Source organism: Tribolium madens, unplaced genomic scaffold, assembly GCF_015345945.1.
Source record: "Tribolium madens isolate multiple individuals breed KSU strain unplaced genomic scaffold, Tmad_KSU_1.1 Scaffold_2;HRSCAF=44;Tcas5.2_LGX, whole genome shotgun sequence".
Classification (NCBI taxonomy): domain Eukaryota; kingdom Metazoa; phylum Arthropoda; class Insecta; order Coleoptera; family Tenebrionidae; genus Tribolium; species Tribolium madens.
Window position 1 is genome coordinate 8353609 of NW_025400995.1, and position 6474 is coordinate 8360082.

Genomic DNA, 6474 nt, shown 5'->3' on the forward strand with positions numbered 1-6474 from the left:
TGTGTTGAGTTGTTGCGAAAGCAATTTGAGAGCGAATTTTAAAGCGCGGCAGGGATGACACCACGTGATTGAATCATGAAAGCAGAGAACAAAGGAGTTTCCGGTAATCGGTCTTAAAATCGTCGACATTTTCGATGTGGAATCAGAAGTTCTTAAACAGCAATCTCAATTCACTCGAAGCGAAAGTTGAAACAATTTGGTGAGTTTACCTATGCTCCATTTTAACGGGCACGTTCGACACTATACGCTAGGGTCACATAATGTAGAAACACTGGTAATATGATTATAAAGTTTACTAACTGATATGTATTTTTTATGACGTTTACATTTTATATACAGCACGGGAGTGTGGTTGTAAATTAAAGAACACCTAACTAGGCCGATTTTTTAAATTATACTTTATGTTTAGTGTAATAGTATACGGTGATATAAATATTGATCGGTGGAGAAAACAAAATGTCAGAAGAGTTTGTGTTTGTAAATAGTCATAAACTAGGATTATGTCATATCGGTAACGCAAAAAAACCTGAAGTGATATCCACAAAAATGTGCGTTTTGTCGTTGTGTATGTAATTATTTACAATACACGCGAAGTAGCTGTCTGAAAAAAGGGATAAAATAACCGACTAATTAATGTACCTTACTTGTAGTATGTCATCTGAAGAATTCTCTTCAACCATAAATGGACTACCAATCTTGATAAAGTTTCAAATGAACGATGAACTTGTCTTCTTTAAAATATCCGAATTATTCACGCACATATGTTTGGATTACAACAAAAACACACGGCTGTAGTCAAGAAAACCTAATTAGAATCATTGCACTGCAAGCAACCTAATTTAAAATCTTGCTATTTGTATGATTAATCATTGTGCGGCGGCCGATCGATTTTCGCAACTGCGAAATAATCCGCTCACAGCATCAGAAATAATTCCGGCAAAATTGAAGCGTTATTTAAATAATAACCCCATGTATGAGACACTTTAACCTTATTGATGATAAGATTGGGGTTAGCTGAATAAAAGCCGCAGAGTATTAAACCCATTTCAACAATAGTTTATCAATCATGAGGGCGACAAAAGGGTTCTTCAATTAAACTTTATTCAAATAGATGATTCACGGATATTCCACTCTCTAATAAACTCAATTTACGCACAGGAATATCATATTACGATATCGATTGTTATTTATCAATTCACTTAGATTATACATTTTTACTAGTAGAAACATACGCGAATAAAATTTTTGTTAATGACAGTTATAACTTTATCTTATAAAAAACACCATAAATTTGTTTTAAAGATAATTATTTTGTATTGATACCTATTAAACAATTTAAATTACTCCGATTGAAAAAGAATTATTCTGTATTAAATCTAAAAATAATTTGTTTCACTTGATGCCCTCTATTGTGAGATCAACGTAAAGCAAGTGTTTTATAAAAGCTAATTGAAGTTTACACTTTTAAGTTATTTTTTTTTACAGTTTTCTTTAAATTGATTTATTAACATGGAGACTCTGGTTGGTAGATAGCGCTGCCTACAGTGACTGTATTACCGACAGTGAAGACACGGATGGCGTCTATTTCTTATTGATCAGCCTGTTAATCAATAATGGCGGAACAGCGTAACTGATGTCGATTTTTTTAAGTTTCCTAATGCTTTCCAATACTGTAGTCCATAAAAAAATGTTCGAGTAGATAAAAAATGGACAGGCACGTAAAGTCAGTCAAAGGGTGCTATTAAATAAATAAATAAACTAAAAAATAGAAACTACCACAAACATAACATTAAAAAACAGCGTGACCGATTTTATTTCATGAAAAATGTCAATTAACATAATTGTTCTTAGTATTCTTGCCCTTCCACTTTTAAAATTTATGTTTTGTAATGTGCAAATTTTCCAAACAGTCATTCGTTCAAATGTAAGAACGTAGGCTTTCGCGGCCAGAGTCAGGTTGAAATCTAGGTCTTTTTAGGTTAGACCGCGTCAATTTAGAAGAAAAAGTCGACCTTTCGCCCATTCTTGTAAGAGACATATTCTTTCTTGTCATGAAGATGCCCCTTACAAGAGCGGGCAAAACGTCGACCTTTTCTTTCTAAAACAGCCCGCCCCTCCGCCTCGTGTCTCTAATATAACTGTAGCGTTGCTTGTTTAATTTTCTTACAGTAACCTGTATACAAGTTCAAGGTTGAAAAGCGGATAACTGGTTTACGTTTTTTCTTTAAAAAGTACAATTTAGTCATTTACTACTCAGTAAAAAACAGTAATTTAAAGGCGTAGGTAAAATTAAAAGCAATGACGCAAATGATTATATGATATAAAAGTTGACAAAAATTTTAATAACAATTTTATTTATTAAAATTTTTATCAACTTTAAAAAGTTGAAAAAAATAAACAAAAATTGTATCGAAGTACAATTTAGTCATTTACTACACAGTAAAAATCACTAAATCAGTAATTTAAAAGTGTAGGTAAAATTAAAAACAATGACGCAAATGATTATATGAATTTAAGCTGGCACAAATTCTAATGATAATAATAATAATTTATTTTTATTGAAATTTTTATCAAATTTTAATTTAAGCCTGAAACAAAGCATTTTGTGTTATTTTCAATCAATTTGGCTCAATTTTAAGCCGGGAATCAACCTGAATGAAAGTATTTCAACCAAATACTGGCTTCAATAAGAGTTTTCGTCTAAAATAAAGCAATTCGAGCTATTTTCAATTCAATTTTTTTAGATTTTAACACAGAATTAATTCGAAATTAATTTTTTTTTTTAATAATTGCTTTAGTTTCAATTTTAGACCGAAATAAAGCAATTTGAGCTATTTTCAATTAAATTTTGCTCGATTTTAATACAGAATTAATTTAAAATCAATGTATTTTATAAAAGTAATTAGTAAATGTGGTCAAATCCTATCGAATTTGATTAAGAGTTTCATTTTTGTTTAGTAAAGTGTCTTTTAGAGTGTAAAAAATAATGTTTGGGTCACTTCGAGTAGCGTGAGGTCGGTTCAGGTCACTTTAGGCCACTTCGGATTACTTTGGCTTGAAGTAAAAAGAAAGTGTTAAATGTACTGACTTTTTGATTTTCAAAAGAAGAAAAATTCTTAAGGAAACGTTTAAATTTAGTAGTAAAAAATCGAGACGTTTCAAAACATCGTGCTACAAAAGACAGTTGGGGAGACTAAGAAAATGTCAGATGTATTGGTTTAAAAAATTTCTAAAGTTGCAAAAAACATTTAAAAATTTCTTAGAAGAATGCTTAAATTAAAAAAAAATGTCATTCGAGACGATTCAAAACATCGTGCTACAAAAGACAGTTGGGAAGACTAAGAAAGTGTCAGACGTGTTGGATTAAAAAAAAATTAGACTTGCAAAAAAACATTTAAAAATTTCTTAAAGAAATGCTTAGATTAAAAAAGAATGTCAATCAAGACTTTTCAAGACATCGTGTTGCAAAAGTCAGTGGGGGAGACTAAAGAAGTGTCTAGAAATACCGGTTTAAACAATTTTGCAAAAAAAGGTTAAAAATTGCTTAAATAGGAATGCTTATATTTAAAAAATGTAAATTAAGACTTTTCAAAATATCGTGCTAGCCTTGATGTGCTCAAACACGATTGTGGATTATGGGGGCTGCGCCCCCGAATGGGGCTTACGGGGGCTGAGCCCTTAATTGGTTTTGTCAAAGAGGCTCGCGGCTTTCCTTCTGAACGTCACACTATCAGATATTGTCAAAATAAAGTCAAAATGTCAAAATGATTCTCACACTATCAATTTTGCCAAAATTTTTAAGGTAGGCTCGCGGCTTTGCCGCTCGCCCCTTCCTAAACCTCACACTATCAGATTTTGTCAAAATTTATAAAGGGGGTTTGCGGCTTTGCCGCTCGCCCCCTTCTAAACCTCACAGTATTAGATTTTGTCAAAATTTATAAAGAGGGCTCGCGGCATTGCTGCTCGGCCCCTTCTAAACCTCACACTATCAGATATTGTCAAAATAAAGGAAGTTTGGAGCTTTGCCGCTCGCCTCCTTCTGAACCTCGCACTATCAGATTTTGTCAAAATTTATAAAGGTGGCTCGCGGCTTTGCGCTCGCCCCCTTCTAAACCTCGCACTATCAGATTTTGGGGGCGGTGCTGTCTCAGCGCTGGCCAGTTTGATACAATCATGGGGGGCACGGGCTGCGGTTGTATCGTGGGGGCCCTTGTCCGAGCGTTTGTCTTGGGGGCCGGGGCTGGGATGTACTGGGTGGATTTGCGGCCAGCATTTTCGTCTTCTTGTGCAACTCTCTCGTTGATGTATTGTACCACTTTAAGGTAAACGGGGCAATTGAGATTGTTTGCGGTGTGGGGGCCTCCGCAGTTTGCACATTTGAGTGCGACGTCTTCTCTGATTTCGCAATCCCTCGTCCAATGTCCCTCAGCACATTTCAAGCATTTTGGCTTGGCGCGACAGTTGCTTGTCGCATGGCCCCATTCTTGGCATCGGTGGCACTGCGTGATGTGGGTTTTCTTAACGTAGCGGTGAAAGCTCACACGAATGTGGCTTAGTGTCTGGCATTTCTTAGAGATGCTGTTCAGCGTCTCATATTTTCCGGTGATGACCAGGAACAAGGGCCTTTGAGTATTTTTCATCTCGTAAATGTTGATGAGATCTACACCCTACTCTTTCATTTCTTTTTCTAGTTCGGCGACTTTGGGCCTTTTGTCAAGGCCGTGGAGGACAAACGCGTGGGTTTTCTCCTCCCTGCTGGTGTACGTGTGGTACTCCAGTTCGTCTTGTTCCATCTTCTGCTTGATGGAGATGAATTCTTTCCTGGTGTTCGTGGAGATGATTGTTCTCTCCCGGGTGTACTTTATGGTGAAATTTTCACCAACTTGTTTTTTTGGAGAACTGAATCACGATTGGCGGTGGGGGTTCTTCTGGGGGGCTTCTTCTCGGCTGTTCCGAATCCTGGGAAGGGCCGGCGGACTGGTCTGCTTCTCTGGATGGCCCGGTTTCCATTTCTTCCACCTGTAATGGATCAAATCTATTTTTGGTCTTGACCTTCGACTTACCTGGGCTTGGGGGTGGTGTCCTGGCCGTCCTCTTCGCCGGAGGCGATTGGAACAGGTCTTTGGAGTTTATTTCCGATTCCGTTGTGACTAGATGCTGGGTCGTCACTTTCAGTGGTTTCAATTCCGCCGGGGGCGGAATTCGGATGAGCGGAACTTTTTACGGTTTCCGGATTTTCGTCCGATCCCCGATGGCATTAAGAGTGTGCTTTGCAGGCACAGTTTTGTAAGTGAGATTTGGCCTGTTTCTCACTTTGAACAAGGTTCGTTTTGAAAAAACGATTTTTCACACAAGGTGGAACGCACAACTAGCACAAGTGATAGTCGCAGGGGGTTGTCGCTAATCTGAGCAGGTAAAGGTTTGAACAGGTCCGCGCACTTCGGCTGCTCGATTGAGACTGGATTGAAAGCAAGTATCTTACCAACACGCCAATAACGGATCTGGATTGAATGTATTATATTGTCTATGCTAATTTGCTTCGCACGGCTTACATTTTAAAAAAGGTCATAAAACAATAGATGATTTTTGTGTTTTGACTTCATGGGCTGTTTTGCTCAGAAAAATGTGTAATGGAGATGTAATTATTACCTATAAAATCGAACTATTTTGCTTCAAAATTAGGCTTTTCTGTTTTTTTATTCTCTAGAAAATCGAGCTCCCCTACAAAAATGCGTGGTAGCACCGGTACTATATATACTACTGATTTGGCTCAATTTTAAGTTGGCAATCAACCTAAATCAAAGTATTTCAACCAAATACTGGCTTTAATAAGAATTTTCTTCCAAAATAAAGCAATTTGAGCTATTTTCAATTCAATTTTGCTCGATTTTAATACAGAATTAATTCAAAACTAATGTATTTTATAAGTATAATTGCTCCAATCTTAATTTTAGGCTGAAATAAAGCAATTTGTGATATTTTGAATTGATTTGGCTCAATTTTAAGGTGGGAATCAAGCTAAATAAAAGTATTTCAACCAAATACTGGCTCTAATAAGTGTTTTCTTCTAAAATAAAGCAATTTGAGCAATTTTCATTCCAATTTTGCTCGATTTTAATAGAGAATTAATTCAAAACTAATGTATTTTATAAGTATAATTGCTTCAATCTTAATTTTAGGCTGATATAAAGCAATTTGTGATATTTTCAATCGATTTGGCTCAATTTGAAGTTGGGAATCAACCTGAATCAAAGTATTTCAACCAAACACTAACTTAAATAAGAGTTTTCTTCCAAAATAAAGCAATTTGAGCTATTTTCAATACAATTTTGCTCGATTTTACTACAGAATTAATTCAAAATTAATGTTTTTTATTAAAATAATTGCTTAAATTCCAATTTTAGGCTGAAACAAAGCAATTTTAGCTATTTCCAATATAATTTTGCTCGATTTTACTACAGAATTAATTCAAAA